At 42.9% G+C, this 14,346-nt stretch overlaps 1 protein-coding gene across 3 annotated transcripts in view; it reads left to right on the top strand.

Annotated features, from left to right (window-relative positions):
- Positions 1-14,346, top strand: part of LOC121598520 (Ig-like and fibronectin type-III domain-containing protein 1) — a 118,700-nt gene that overhangs the window by 31,903 nt on the left and 72,451 nt on the right. The gene's annotated exons all lie outside the window — the stretch shown is intronic.

Genomic DNA, 14,346 nt, shown 5'->3' with positions numbered 1-14,346 from the left:
GTACCTCGTTTTCAATGGTAATTGTGCTCAAGTTCGAGAATGATCAAGCTACAATGATTTGTTTGCCTGCTAAAAAATATCGCCAAGCTAACAGGCTATTTCTGTGGACCCTAAGCTAGACAATTTTAAGATCTTGTCATTATGCACAAAAACACTACTCTTCAAATCCCCAGTATAAAACTCAAAATGTATCTGTTGGACTGTTGGATAGGTTCATTCGGCTTTAAACATTCTTATAAAATCTTTGGTCCACATAAAGAAAATTATTTTCTTTGCTTTCACAAAGTGATTTTAATAATTTACAATTACTTAATCCATGGTAATCTTATGCAAAGTCACGATCAGAACAAACATCTACTCTAAGTACCAATGAATTGTAAAGCAAGATATCAATGTCAAGTGAGAATTTCACTGTCAAGCAAATTTAAGCAACTCAAGCACACCTGGAAAAGTACCTTTGCATCATCCACAGTATTCATGGTTGGCATATGAATATCAATAATACAGCAACAGTGGCAGGACGTCGCCGTGTACCATCCCCGTGTCTCAAGCATCTTGCATTTATTGCTTTTCCTTTTCTGAGAACTACGCTTCACTGAATCAATATTTGCCTCTAAATATTACATGACGAAGGGAATTTTCGCTCATATTTGTGTTTCAGCGTTTTCTTTTCCCACCTTCTGTCAAAAGAAAAGCAAAACCGCCCGACTTAAACCGAAGGTAAATCCCCGGGCCTCCCTCCCCGCATCTTCACCGGCATCAGGTGCCGGAAAGGATTGGCATTCGGGCGGATATGGTTTGTGGCAGTGCTCCAGCACTCCCCATCCGCCGGCGGGGATTTACAGGCTCGCCTTGTCTTAAAACGCCTATATTTGGGCGTGTACACTTCAGCACACCACGCGTGATTACGTTTGGTCGGTTGCGTATCCAAGAAGAAGTGGTTTATCTGGTTTTCCTCGTTTCCGGAAAATTTCTCGTTCCAAATTGGCCGTCGGTGTGTGGGCAGGTGAATGCGGGATTACAGACGAATCAATATTGATAAATTGATTTGCAATTGATTTTGCGCCCAGAAGTAAACGTGTCGGTAGCACGGACAAGGACCAATGGCTAGGATTTCTTTGAGTTGGATTTATTTCTTTAAATGATTCTTTGAAGCACATTGCTTGCTATACTCATTGACTCCATTTCATCATATCATGTTTGTAGTATGCCACATTTACCGAGCAATACAAATTTCTTTGTATTGTATTGGATTAGCGTCACTTGTGCGTCAATTCAAAGTATAGTGATACTGACACCCACCAGTAAGTGCAGGAACTTATTCGGATGATGACTGTTGAAATTAAAAGCAAACACTCATAAATGTGTACCACAAATGAGCTGCAGCAGCTGCTTGCAAGACATGATTCCAATGAGAACATAATAAACGCCGTGTGATTCCAATGCCACTACGAGCTTCTCGTACACTTGCCACTTTGTATTGGAAAATTGATCAGAAATTGTAGGAAATCAATCATTTTGGTCGAAGTACAATTCTTACCACGACGCAGACGGCTGCAGCTAGCAAAACCACGAACTCAATCAATACTCAAACGTAAAATAATCATCCCCGGTGTGTGCAATCACATTTCTTGGCGGTGCGAAACAACCGAGCCTCCTTCGCCATTATTCCGTATGACTTGAATCGGTGCCCTCGTGTCCAGCCGACTGATGGAAAACGATCAATCGAATAATTTCCTCTTCGGCTACTGGCCTTTAGCGTTGAGCCAAGCGTTTGCCGTGTCCGGTGAGTGCAACGAATTAATGTAAGCAGTCCATTAACCGAATCCGGTGCATTCATCCCCTCCCGCTGTGGAGCAGTGCAAACCGTGGGGGCGCATCGAAGATTTTCCACTCCATGCCATTGCGGGCGAACGCGCTGTACCTTGATTTTCACGACTATTTACTTAGATGCGGGAGGGAATGAGCTGGGAGTAATCGTGAAGTGAGGAAAGCAAACGACGGCCAACGGCGTCGATCTATGGTGAATTCAACGCACTGGCACTGCTTCATTGCTTCGGCCGTTGAACGATTGCATTGCGCTGCCGTCCACGCGGGGCCAACTTCGATGAACGTCTTCAACTCCAATAATTCCAGCAACCCATGGAGCGGAGCAGTTACTCGCGGAGAATATGGTTTTACGTCTACTGAATCCATCTACGGCGCACCCGTGGTCTCTTCTGCTGCTGCGGTCCACCACAGATAGCAGCAATGTGCGAGCAGGTTGCGTAACGTGTGCTAGCGCGCCCGTCTGCAAGACCAAAATCTTTAGCCACAGGTATCGCCTATTAGGACATCTGGAAACCTATTCGGAACAGATCCGCAGAGGTGCAGCACCGTACGGCTCAGTAAAGCACATCTCGTTCGGTAAATGTGGCAGTATCGGAAGGGTGGAGGTTCAATTTACGAGGTGCCACTTTTCACAATCCAGTACCATCCGGTGACAAATGGTTTTACACCTAGCGAGATGGACAGTGAATCTGACCGTGACCCAGAACGCAGCGACGGAAAGGGGGAAAGGCTGTGCTGTGTAGACCCTTTTGATGGAGGGGTTTGGTTCGTCGCAGAACGTAATGCGGGCGGATGGACAACACGTGCCGCTAGGGGTAGAGATACCTTACTGGGCGGCACACACACACACACACGCACTGACCGCACAAGGCAAAAAGCCGTGGAACGACCCAGCCGTGTGTGGGGCAGGTCAGCAGGTCTTGGAAAACAGCCAGCGTCTTTGTACGGTGGTGGTGCAAGCACGCGCGAGACCGCGATACTGTTTACGGTGTTTTTAGATCCACGTGATGAGATGCAGCAGCTGAAGATGATCGTGTTGCGCCGCGCTTGAAGATGGTCACCACCAGCCCCAGTTAGGCGGGGGGAGATGAGAGCCTTAAGGGCCTTTGAGGTTAATGTTTGTGTTGACTTGTTTTGGAGTAAAATTAATTTGGCTTGATAGACACAACTGGTTCAATCTAGTAAGTTCCAGCGTTTCTTGCGATTAGATTCATTCGTTTTGTTTATTTTGTACGATTTAGTTATGTATTTAGCTTTGTTATTATATATAACGCTTACGAGATATTATAATTGGCATTGACGGATAATCAAACAAAAGTCAGTGTCGAGAAGAGATTTTGTCCACAACCGACGTTGTGCTAGAACGAACACTTTGTCTAGGCGCCACGAGGCCCTACTCTGGTACCTGCCGCTAAATTTGAAGTAGGTTTTGCTTTTTTGTTGAATAATTTGTAAAGCTGTTAGCTACGACTATCATATTTTACTTCTTTTCACATTAATGTGGATCTTTAATACATTGTTCTAGTATTTCAATTTTTTTGCATTAAAATTTCCTAGCGACAAATTAAAATTATTATTATTTTTCATCCTGCCATGGTAGCTTATCTTTTAGAAAGTTCTTGAATTCAAGCGAAATAATACCTTTAGGCCACGGCAGTTGTCCTTCAACATAATCAATTTATGCAAATTCAGTGAAATTGTGGCACAACCATTATAGTTACAGAAAACAGACGTATGCAAAGTGGTAGTAGTGAACAGGGAACGTATTAAAATAGTCATCTATTATGATTATATCAGGAAGTTTTCGATTGTAAATGTTTTTTTTTTACAAAAATAACTTTACTTAAACTCATTTCACACGAATGTTTTACAAAAACACAAACACAAAAATCTACCAATCTGCCTGATAGTTGATTCAATAAACCGATTTCTTCCCAGAATTCAAATATCTCCTATCATAAATCATCAAATTTATAACAAAATATATTTTTCGTAACAATTGGCATCACCACATCTATTCTATGTTTCTGTTTCTATTGCTACTATTAAGCAATCATGATGTATATTTTAAAACCCCGAATCAGAGTAGAAAGTCTGAGTAGAAAATGTGTCTTCCTTTCCTTCGGGCAATAGTTATTGCATTGCATTCCCGTACCTACTGTCATCCACGGAGGTAGACGGGAAAACTTGTCTATAAATTCTACCCGCACAATATGTCTTGCACGAAAGGAAATGTACCCAACATCTGTACAGTGTACAGTCGCTTTCCCACACGATGGCCTAAGTCTTGCGCTCTCTCTCTCCATATGATACATTTGTCACACTATTCGCATAGTATTGTCCGTCCCATTCCCCGGGTGTACGGTATAGTCACCGTGTTACGCATTGTAACTCAAAGCCACCATATTATACATCGTAATGCATATTTATGTTAATGTTTTCCGGTGGCAACATAAAAATGACAAATGTCGCAAAGTTGCTGCTGCTGCGGCGTGCTTCGGCACATCGAACGGTTTTAGCGAATCCTATTCGCCGGTTGGTTAGCCTGTGTAGGCAAGCACGGTACGTGTAACTCCAATGCAACTGGCAGCCGCCACCGCAATTCGATTGGTGGATTTTCAGAATTTCCACTGGCAGAAAACTCATTTGCGGGGCTGTCATTCAGCGAGCCACGATCGATTAGCTACGGCGATAGAACGGCGTCTGTTGCAAGAAATTAACTTTTCGCCCCGAATGCAGCGCGAATGCATCGATTTGAATTTCGCTCCGAAATGCCGAATGCGCGAGCCGAATGTGCGAGGATGAGATGTGCACGAGCGCGCGATACCAGGTCGGAAAGTCATTTCAGTGAATAATTCATTCGCAGTTTCCATCAAAGGGACAGCATCGGAGACGGGATGAAAATTGCCACCGTAGCTCACTACGGTCCCGCCTTGTCCATTCGTCCCGCGTTCGCCCAACGATTGGAGCAGCTGAAAATGATGGTTACCAACCTGGCTGCTACTGCTGGAGCTGGTGCAGTCGGTGGCAGTGGTCGTGTAACGAATTGTAATGGTTCACAGTGGAGATGTTGCTGCCGAGATGTCGATGCTGGTACCGCACACCGCACCTGAGCAGCGGCAGCATGCTACAAGAGTACAGCACTCTCTCGCAGTACCCCGCCATAAGACAAAGCAACCGATACCGTCGAGTTGCTGCAAATTGCTTCATGAATTTGTCATACATTAGCATCTCAGAACCGCAGATCCCGTGGCAGGGCGGGAAGCATTCCGTTCGGAACCTTCAGGCGCTGTGCTGTGCACGAGGCAGATCATCGCACAGAAGGATATGCGGCGCGAGCGCACAGCACAAAAAAAAACACAGGGAATCCATCTCGAAACCGTCGTCTCGGGAGATTTTAAATCCAATTCCGAGCGCGCTGTGCTGGCACGTCGTGCCAAATTGTGCCATTGTGTGTGTGTGTGAAGCGTTATTTATTGGAAGCTTTGTGACATGAGATGGGCTCATGTTTTCTTTATCGGGGAGGGGATGGGTTTTTTGGGGTGCGGCGTGGAACCAATGTTTCACCTGGTGGCTGTCACAGTTTCAATTTGTAGTTTGCTTATTGGTGAGACATGCTCAATTCAAATGTACTAAAAACACGTTGAATAATTGAAATCTTGTTCAGGTTTCGTTAAGCTGTTGTTCAGAATAGCAGTTCGATGAAAGTACAAAATAATACAAAATTTAAGAATACACAACCAGCGTTGAGCAGCCGACAATTCACAATCGACTGGGGTGTGTACGTTGGAGGAGTAGCTCAACAACACCAAGAGTCAACATCTGTGCTTAGCATTGAACACAGCAACCTAAACCGCTTTTTATTCCCCCCCCCCCCCCCACATGTACTAGGCAAACCCATTTAGTACGTCAGCCCCTTTAGTGACCCATTCTCGTGCAGCACACACGCGCTCTAGAGCCTTCCGTCGGTCGCGCACCGGCCTCCCAAGCTCCCAGCAGACTAGGTCAACATATGAGCGTGGATGTCCAACCTGCTGCGGTGAGGGGGGCAGGCCGCCAACGGCGCACGGTTGCGGTACTACCGTTTTCAAGGGCAACCAGTTTCAGCTGGCAAGACGACAAGCTGATCTCAAGTACGTTTTCGACTTGCAACGGCGGCGCACGGGGGAAGTGCATGACGCGTCCACAGTGTACAGTGGAGGTTGCGAGGCGTTCGCTCGTGACAAGAAGGTTTTCGAGCGGCGGTTCTTACGGCGGCGCACGATTGCACTGGCGCAAGATGCATGTTTCGTTTATCGCTAAAATGGGAGTAAAGTGGAGCTCAGCACTTGTTTGTTTGGGTGAGGAAGTGATTTGCTTTTTCGATATTTGCTGCGCTTTTGGTTCCTTTTGTTTGCTCGGTTGTGTTGGTGGCTGGTTAGCATAAAGCTGTTTTCTTAAGCCATAGTAAAATGAAGAAAAAAAACATTTTATTGATTTTTATTGCCATCCGCTGCAGACATGTTGTGCGGAAGAGGGAGAGTGCTTGTTTGAGCATCTGTAATGCTTCGCCTTCATTGACACTAGTGTGTTAAGTAAAGCACTCACTACCCTGACATGAGAACAGAACCAGTGAATCAACAATTCGTCATTCTAACGCGATCTTTGGGGTGTGTGGGTTAGATGTATTGGATTCTACAAAAATTGAAAGTGAATTTCTAATTGATTTGGATTTGAATGTAATCCATAGTTTTATTTTGTTCATGATGGATTTTAATTTATCCGATTCCGCCTAGAGAGGTCAAACAATACCTATACCTATTATTACCTAATACAATACTGGGGCCCTTTCCGTTTTAAGTTCGTATGCAGAAATTTCAGCCTGTCAGCTGTTTGCATTGTATAGCAGTTTTCAAGCAGCTATCTAAGTCGGTATAATATACAGGTGGGCTTATCTCAAGGTGTATAAATTTAGAAGGCTGATTTTTATCGCTTCTGCTTCTGAATGAAGATTCTAAGAGTGTTTTGGGTATTCGTCAAGCTTGCAGAAAGCTTGTTTGAACAAAAGTTTTCACCCATTCTGAAGTGATATTAAAATTTGGTTATAAAAAACATGCTATGAGACCACATGAACTAAATACACTTTGATTCTGGATTCCATCACCAGATCTTTTTAATGCACCTTGGGATAAATGTGAACACCACCTTGTTTTGCCATTTTTCGAGCAGGTTCTCGAATCTTATTCTAGTTTTGAGGCTGACTGAAAATGGCAGGCTAGTTTTTTGTGTGGTTTTGTATGGAGTGTTTACATGATTTCAGCATCCAACTGTCAAACTCCATACAAAAAAAAAAACTGATTAGAATCGTGAAGGGCCCCACTCACAGTAAACTGAAGAGTAAAGCATTCTGAAAAGTAATGAAGTGGTATTCTGAGGTAGTAACAAAATTTTATAATAATCCTTGTTACGAGAACTGATACGATAAGTAAGAAAAGTAAGTATACTGTGTCGACGATAAATCACATTCAAAGTATTTCACACTCTCCAGTGACGTCCAGATGCATGCAATTCCAGTGATCCAAGGAGTGCCAGTGCGTCAATGATGCCATCAAGAATTTTGAAGATGAAACGAGCATGTGCTGTATTGTCTCGATTTTCCAAATAATTATAGCCTGAAATGAAAGATGATACATCGAGTATCATAATCAGGCAATTCTAGTGAAACACTTATTCCAGTCTTTTATCGTCCAACCGGGTCCTAAGGGACCAACAACGATGATCGCGAACTCTGGAGCTGAACGAACTAGGCAACAATGCCAAAAGGGTTTTAGATTCCAACGATTACACGGTCGATGAATTATTGCTAACTGTAGCGACTATACTTTCAAGCTGTTGATGGAATGTAAGTTTGTCGTCTATCAACACATCAAGGTCGCAAACAAGACAGGTGCGATTGAGCATAACATTAACAAGATCATGTCGTATAGGATTTCTAACTACGACAAAAAAAGTCCACCGAATATTTATTTAAACAAAGACTTTCTGCATGTCATACCTCAAGTGGATTCCCATCCCGTTTTAGCACTTTCATTTTGTTTTATTTGATTAATGAACCTCCTGCAACGCACAACCCGTTCGCACGGAAAGCAATGTGCATCGTCCCGGTGTCAGGTTCACGAAAATATTTTCAATCCATCGCCGCCCGCTTCCCTCCCTAATCACGCTCTCTTGTGCTTGTGTGGCCTCGCTTGATGCCTGATGTGTCCACCAAACTTTGCACGAGAGACATTCACAATGCAATCATTTGCAGTTTTCGGTTGTCGGTATTCCTATTACCCAAGGCATTGACGCCATGACTTGAGAACTCCCCCCAATCTCGACTGCATCGAATGCATTCGTCTGATTGCGAACGGTTGTTGCACCAGGTGTGTGTGTGTATCAGCAACAGCTCTAAATGGGAGTAAGAACGTGTTCATAGTACAAAGGAGACGTAGCCTCGAGAACGGAAGCACGACCGGCGGTGGTATTAGGTGTGGGGGTAGTGAAAACGTGAGCAGCAGCGCAGGATATCTTGAGATAAGATCCCCCCCGTACACGCGTGTGTTCGTGCACCACGTTTCGGTTCGCTTGATTTGGTACGATTGCGCTAGCTTTTCCCATTTGGAGAGAGACACACCACACACAAACGCGCGCGCGAGCGGTAAATCGGGTCAAGTGTGACTTCTGTGACTTGAAAGTGTAATTATGTTTTGCGGGTTGCGCACATCATCAACCCGCGCCCGTTCCCTTGATCATGCACCGTCCCTTGCGTCGCCCTCCCGCTCGCAAATAATCGCGTTTCGTTTATTGTTGTGCGCGCGGGATGGAAGCTGTTTAGTGTGTTTACCGACCCCGAACGATGCCGAATGTAAACGCTCATTTTGAAATGAGATATCAAAACACCATTAGGAAGATGGCGCCGCTGGCTTTCCGTGTGTGAGAGCGTGTGTGAGTGATGATTACAAGATTGGGCGAGAATAAGGCTTATTTCGACATCTTGATTGTGGCTGGCTGACAATCCAATCAGTCGTAGGAGTTTTGGTAGGGAATGGTGGGGGGGAGTGCAAGTGTGGCGTATCTAATTGCCATTTGGCACGTACGCGAGGAAATGGAATGTTTCAATTTTCGTGATGTGGTTGTGATGATTCATTGAAGGTGAAATACAATCGTAAATTAACTAAATAAATCACTTTCCGGTTTCGAACGAATCGTGTGGTTGTGAAGGGTTTAAGCGAACGTAATTGGAAGTAGTAGCTGTGTATTCGAGCTAATCCTGCTTCATCGAATGCTTTAATGTTTCACAGCTCCATCTCCAATATTAAGATTATTGTGCAAATCAAATTCTTTCCCTTCTCATGAATTCGCTTTCGTAAAACGAAGATTTGTATTCTTGAATTTGGTTTTATGCATATTGTACAACGTTGCAATTTTGAGAATAGTGCCTTGGCTTTTAGTTTGAATTATTTCAGCCAGTATCTCGGAATACATTATTATTAGCCTACGAATATTTGGAATCACACGTTTTTCCAAATTACTAATTAATAAGTTTCCAAATCTAAGTTTGTTGGCTTAAGTTTGAATCTGAAATCCTAGTCCATTTTAGTATTCAGCTATATTAGTCAGCAGTTGGGACTTATTGTATTATATTACAAATAATAAATCATTAGGAAGTCGACTAATTTTCCATTTTTCAGTTTGTTACTATATATACTACTTTTAGAAAATTCAAAAACATTGTTTCTCTCATTTATAACCTTTTTCAAACATTCAGTTCATTGTTTTAGTACAAAAAATCTGCCTTGCATACCATGTGCTTTACCGTGCTGCTAATGAAAGATTGATCTATTTTTGGAATCAATCCCCAGAAATACATTGACAATGGGAGTCATACATCTCGATGTTAATTATATTTTATTAAACGTAAACTGAAGTGCTTTTCGATGTAATTACAATTACCTGTACACCTCATATTTGGGATACAAAAATCAATTCCCAACAACGGTCAAGTACCCTCCCATCCTTACCATACCTCATTCGACTCTGCACCTCGAAGTTATGGGTGTGAAATGGTTGATTCGGCATTTAGCAACAAATTTACCGCGCGGCACACACACAGACATTACCCACAAGCTCACTCACCCTTTCCCTTGCCCGTTCAATTGCCTAGTATATCTCCTGCACACCAAGGCCAAGGGAACAACCGGTGGTAGATCGGCCATATATTGTCACACAGTGATGCCTAGAGTAACCTTAACCTAGCTTACCCGGTTGAAGCAATCATCTTTTTAGGAATGTTGCAATACCGCGGTCGCTTGCGCGTCCTCCGGCAGTGGAGTTATTTATTCTTGACATTAAAAAGAAGCAAGAAAAAATAACTACATCAACAACGAAGGCTCTCTCGCGGGGTAACCAGGTGAAGAACCCGCAGTTAATTTATAAAAAAACAACAACAACAATTCCCAACCACCATTCATGCCGAAAAAGAACCGACGCACTGCTGCACCAGCTACTACTGATCGATAAAGGCACTTCTAGGGTGCGAGAGGCCACACTCGATCGGTTCTTTGTGCGCTCGATCGTGAGATACAGAACCGACACACCGAACATCAGGGGAAGAGCTAGGGTACACCTTTGGAAGGGTCGTTGTAGACGATCAAAACTGGTACCACAAACTGTGGTTTCATCCTGTTTAATTAACAATCAATTAGTGCCCAATCTGGTCAGGTTAGTTTAACCCCGCTGTGGATGTAAACTTTGATTCGATTGTAATCTAAGGGTGCGCATGTGAGTGTGTTTTAAAGCTACTGTTCAAAGCCACATTTAAAGACACTGTAAGATGGCGATTATATGTGAATTAGTTAGCAATGTTAAAGTGTTTTTCCATCCGTCCGCTTTTTTTTGTATACCTCCGGCGTTAGCTGACCATTGAAGGGAGGACATATCGACCGTGAAAAGGCATTGCCATTGTCAATGTCGTCGACACATGGAATGGAAGCTGTGATGCGAGCGGCGAGACTGTATGTAGCAATGTAGGATGGGGGTCGGATAATTTGTGTTTTGCTGATGGCGAATTTCGGTTCGAAGGTAACGCTCATCAGTCCGATAATTGAAACGGAAAACTGTCCATGTCTTACAAGGGAGATCGGTCTTGGCAGCATAATGTGTGTGTAACGAGCTGTTTTAATGTTGAAATTCAATTAGATAAAAAAAAAACTATTTTTGAGAAACAGTAAACTAACTCTAGTTGGCTTGTTTAATGGCTTTTTAGCCGAACTTGCTAAAGTAAGCATTTTCGGTAAGTGTGCAATTACATGTGTTTGATACGACCACCATTAGATATCTCTGACAGTTAAAAACATATCCTAATGATAATATACTTGATCAAAAGATTTAAGGATTAAAAGAACCCAAGATCCATTTATTCCAAGCTAAATCATTTCTCAGATACCAAGATCTCTAGACTCAACACTGTCTATGTCCAAATATTTGAAGATACGTTGTATACATCCATAGATCCCAAGATGTATAAATCAAAATATGCAATGATTGAAGTATCCAATGATCCTATCATCCAAATATTTAAGGAAATGATATATACAATAATTTGTAATTTTTTATTTTTCTTTTTTGGGTCGTGGAAGTTTGAATTCAATTCAATTCAACAATTCAACAGAAGAACGTAATTGATTCTGTTACAGGACATTCTTCATAGTCCAATTTCTGGAAATAATCAGATACGGTTGGTTTGTCTTTAACTGTTTTGTTACTGGAGTTAAAGAGTAATGGTGATAGGCTTATGTGTAGTTTCATGGTTTTCATGTACAATAGGTCTCTTTCCATGTAAGTGTGTGAACATGGAAGTTTAACCTTAAGCCGAAATGTGTCTTACTTTACTTGAAATAATACCAAGAATTTATATCAAATGAGAATATCACATCCACAAACTGCATTGTAATATGAGCAAAACTGAGCTACATTCAAAGGCGGCACTGCATTAAACATTAAATTAGGTTCTACCTTCAGAACAGTCCGCCTTGTGCGCGCAACTGAAAACAAATTGTCTTCATCTGCTCGGTATTTACCCGTTGGCTAATCTTTCCTCTCGACCGAGCTCTGACAGATTCCTTTTAATTGCCACAACACCAAATTACTTAGTAGTGAGGTGAAGCCGGTTGTTCCGGCTTGCTGTAACAAATCGAGCTTCATATTTCAATCCTAAAGCGTCGGAACATAACATTGCACGTGTAGGACTTCGCCCGTGCGTCCCACACACAGCTCAACTTACTCCCTCGTGTGTGGGTGTGTGGGTGTGTGTGTGTTGGTGACGATTGTTTAACAACACAACCAATCTGCGGTTTAGCCAATGTGGCGAGGACTCCAATGACTTCAAACGAGTGGTATTTTCCGGGTAAAATTTATTACCACTTTTCCAGCAGCGGCAGGCCACCACCCCTACCTTACGACACGGAGTTTGGCGAAAGGGAAAGAAAAATCCACAAACCGATGGTTGCGTCAGTTAACGATTTGCACGCGGGAAGAGGAGCAATAAAGTTGCCAACGGCAGCTTAGCACAGGGAAACCGAGCTACCCACAGAACACTGTTGTGCAGCAGTGCTGGTGCAAAGGTGTTTCTCCCGCCCGCACCACCGGGAAGCCAAGAATTTCGGTTACGAGTGGAAAAGATACGCCTTGCTGCGACTCTTGTGCGCCAGATTGTTATCGAGGGTTATATTGGCTTTCTTCCTTTGCGAGGGTGCATATTCCCTCCCTAGCTCCCAGTCGTTTGCTGTCGGCGCATGAGAAACCACTCGGAACGCGTCCCTGGGAGTAATCTTGTAGCTGGGTGCTACCGTGTAAACTCGCGAAGGCTCCCTTGGTACTGTGCTGCGAAAGCTAAACGAACCGCGCCGTACCGATAAATCTATTGCCATAAAAATGCCATCAAGTACGGGGTTTCCCTTTTCGTGTGGGTTGTTTGGCCGCACAAATTCGCGGAGGGAAAACGGTGCTGTAAAACTAAATTTGCTGCTTGTGCGAACGATTGGGGCTGTGGGGATGGTATCACATTGACCTAAAGAGTGTATATGGAGCAGGAGATGTTGGGTATGTTGGGAGGTTTGGGTGTGTATGTGTGTATTTGTTTGTTATTGGAGTCAAATTTCATCCGTAGAAAAACACGTGAAGTATCATTAGAAGGATGGCATGTTTGGCAGATACCCAAGACCGTTGCGGTAATGTGCTGTGCTCGTTAATGATTTAAAACACGCCCAGTGCCCGGTATTTCTGGGGAAAAAGGTATTAGGCTTAAATTTTAGTGTTGTTTTTTTTTCTACCAAAAACGTTTTACGAGACAATTTTGAAATGCCTCTTTAGGAGTTTTCCTTTTTTGTGTGTTCTATTGTACATGCATTAACTACAAACAATTCTGGGTTCTTCTGACAAGTAGCAAATTAAATTTTTAGAACGGGGTTTTGCATATTACAACTACATTCTGGATTATTTTTTCCATACATAAATGACAGAATGAGGTCTGCGTTATTCGATTATGATAGTTATTTACGTATTCATGCATCTTCAAAACATATTATTCTACAGATTTCGACGACATAAAAGAATTCCAACACTTTTTTAGATTGTAATCCATGAAACAGAATATACTTGTTTGAAGACATCTATCCTGTAGGCTCTAACGAACCTGTAACAATAATCATTTGCAAACATTTTTTCAGACTGAAAGTTTAACGTTTGACGCTTATAATTGTGTGACGTAATTGCTGGCGAAAAATGTCAAACTCTACATTTAAAAAAACCAGTTGAAATCGTTAAACTTCCCTTTGTTGGAGAACGGCTGTCATTCTACTTTAGACACGTCCAATCATGCAGCAGATTCAGGTGTAGTAATCTAATGCCTCAAAGCCGACACGGAAACGAGAAGATAATATACACTTACCATTTCCAAATCAATCTTTCGTCATACAAATTGGGAGCAGCTGGTAACACCTGTACAGGCAGCATTTTCATGTTCAAAACTATGAAAATACCTAACACTAACGGCCAGTGTGTATATTCTCTGTTTTCTTTTCTATTTCGCTCGGAAAATCTGCATTTTAGGAAAAGGGTTTCCAGTGCTGAATTGTTATGCTTTCTAAAAGGTATCCCACCCCCGAAAAACAAGAATGTTGTAGCAGCTGAGAATGTTTTCCAAATCTTTGGAATTAATCGAACGGATCTCATTCTCTCAAACCACCACGGCCACCAGGGTCAGCTGCCTCCCGGTTACGTTCGGGGCGAAAATAACAAACCAAACACACAAAAGTCCTAGTCCACTGGTGCCTCGGTTGTCGAAGGCTCCTTCAGAGGATCGAAGATTTATGCTGCAAAGCAAAGTTGTTGGAAAATCCGCCTCCCTCCCATACTACAAGAGCATCGACAAGTTTGGGGCAACAAAAGGGTTAGAAATTGTTTCCTCGATATTTTGTGCCAACTCCGTAAACTGGC

The sequence above is a fragment of the Anopheles merus genome, chromosome 3L (genome assembly GCF_017562075.2).
Source record: "Anopheles merus strain MAF chromosome 3L, AmerM5.1, whole genome shotgun sequence".
NCBI classification, from domain to species: Eukaryota; Metazoa; Arthropoda; class Insecta; order Diptera; family Culicidae; genus Anopheles; species Anopheles merus.
This window is presented reverse-complemented; position numbering and strand designations above follow the sequence as displayed.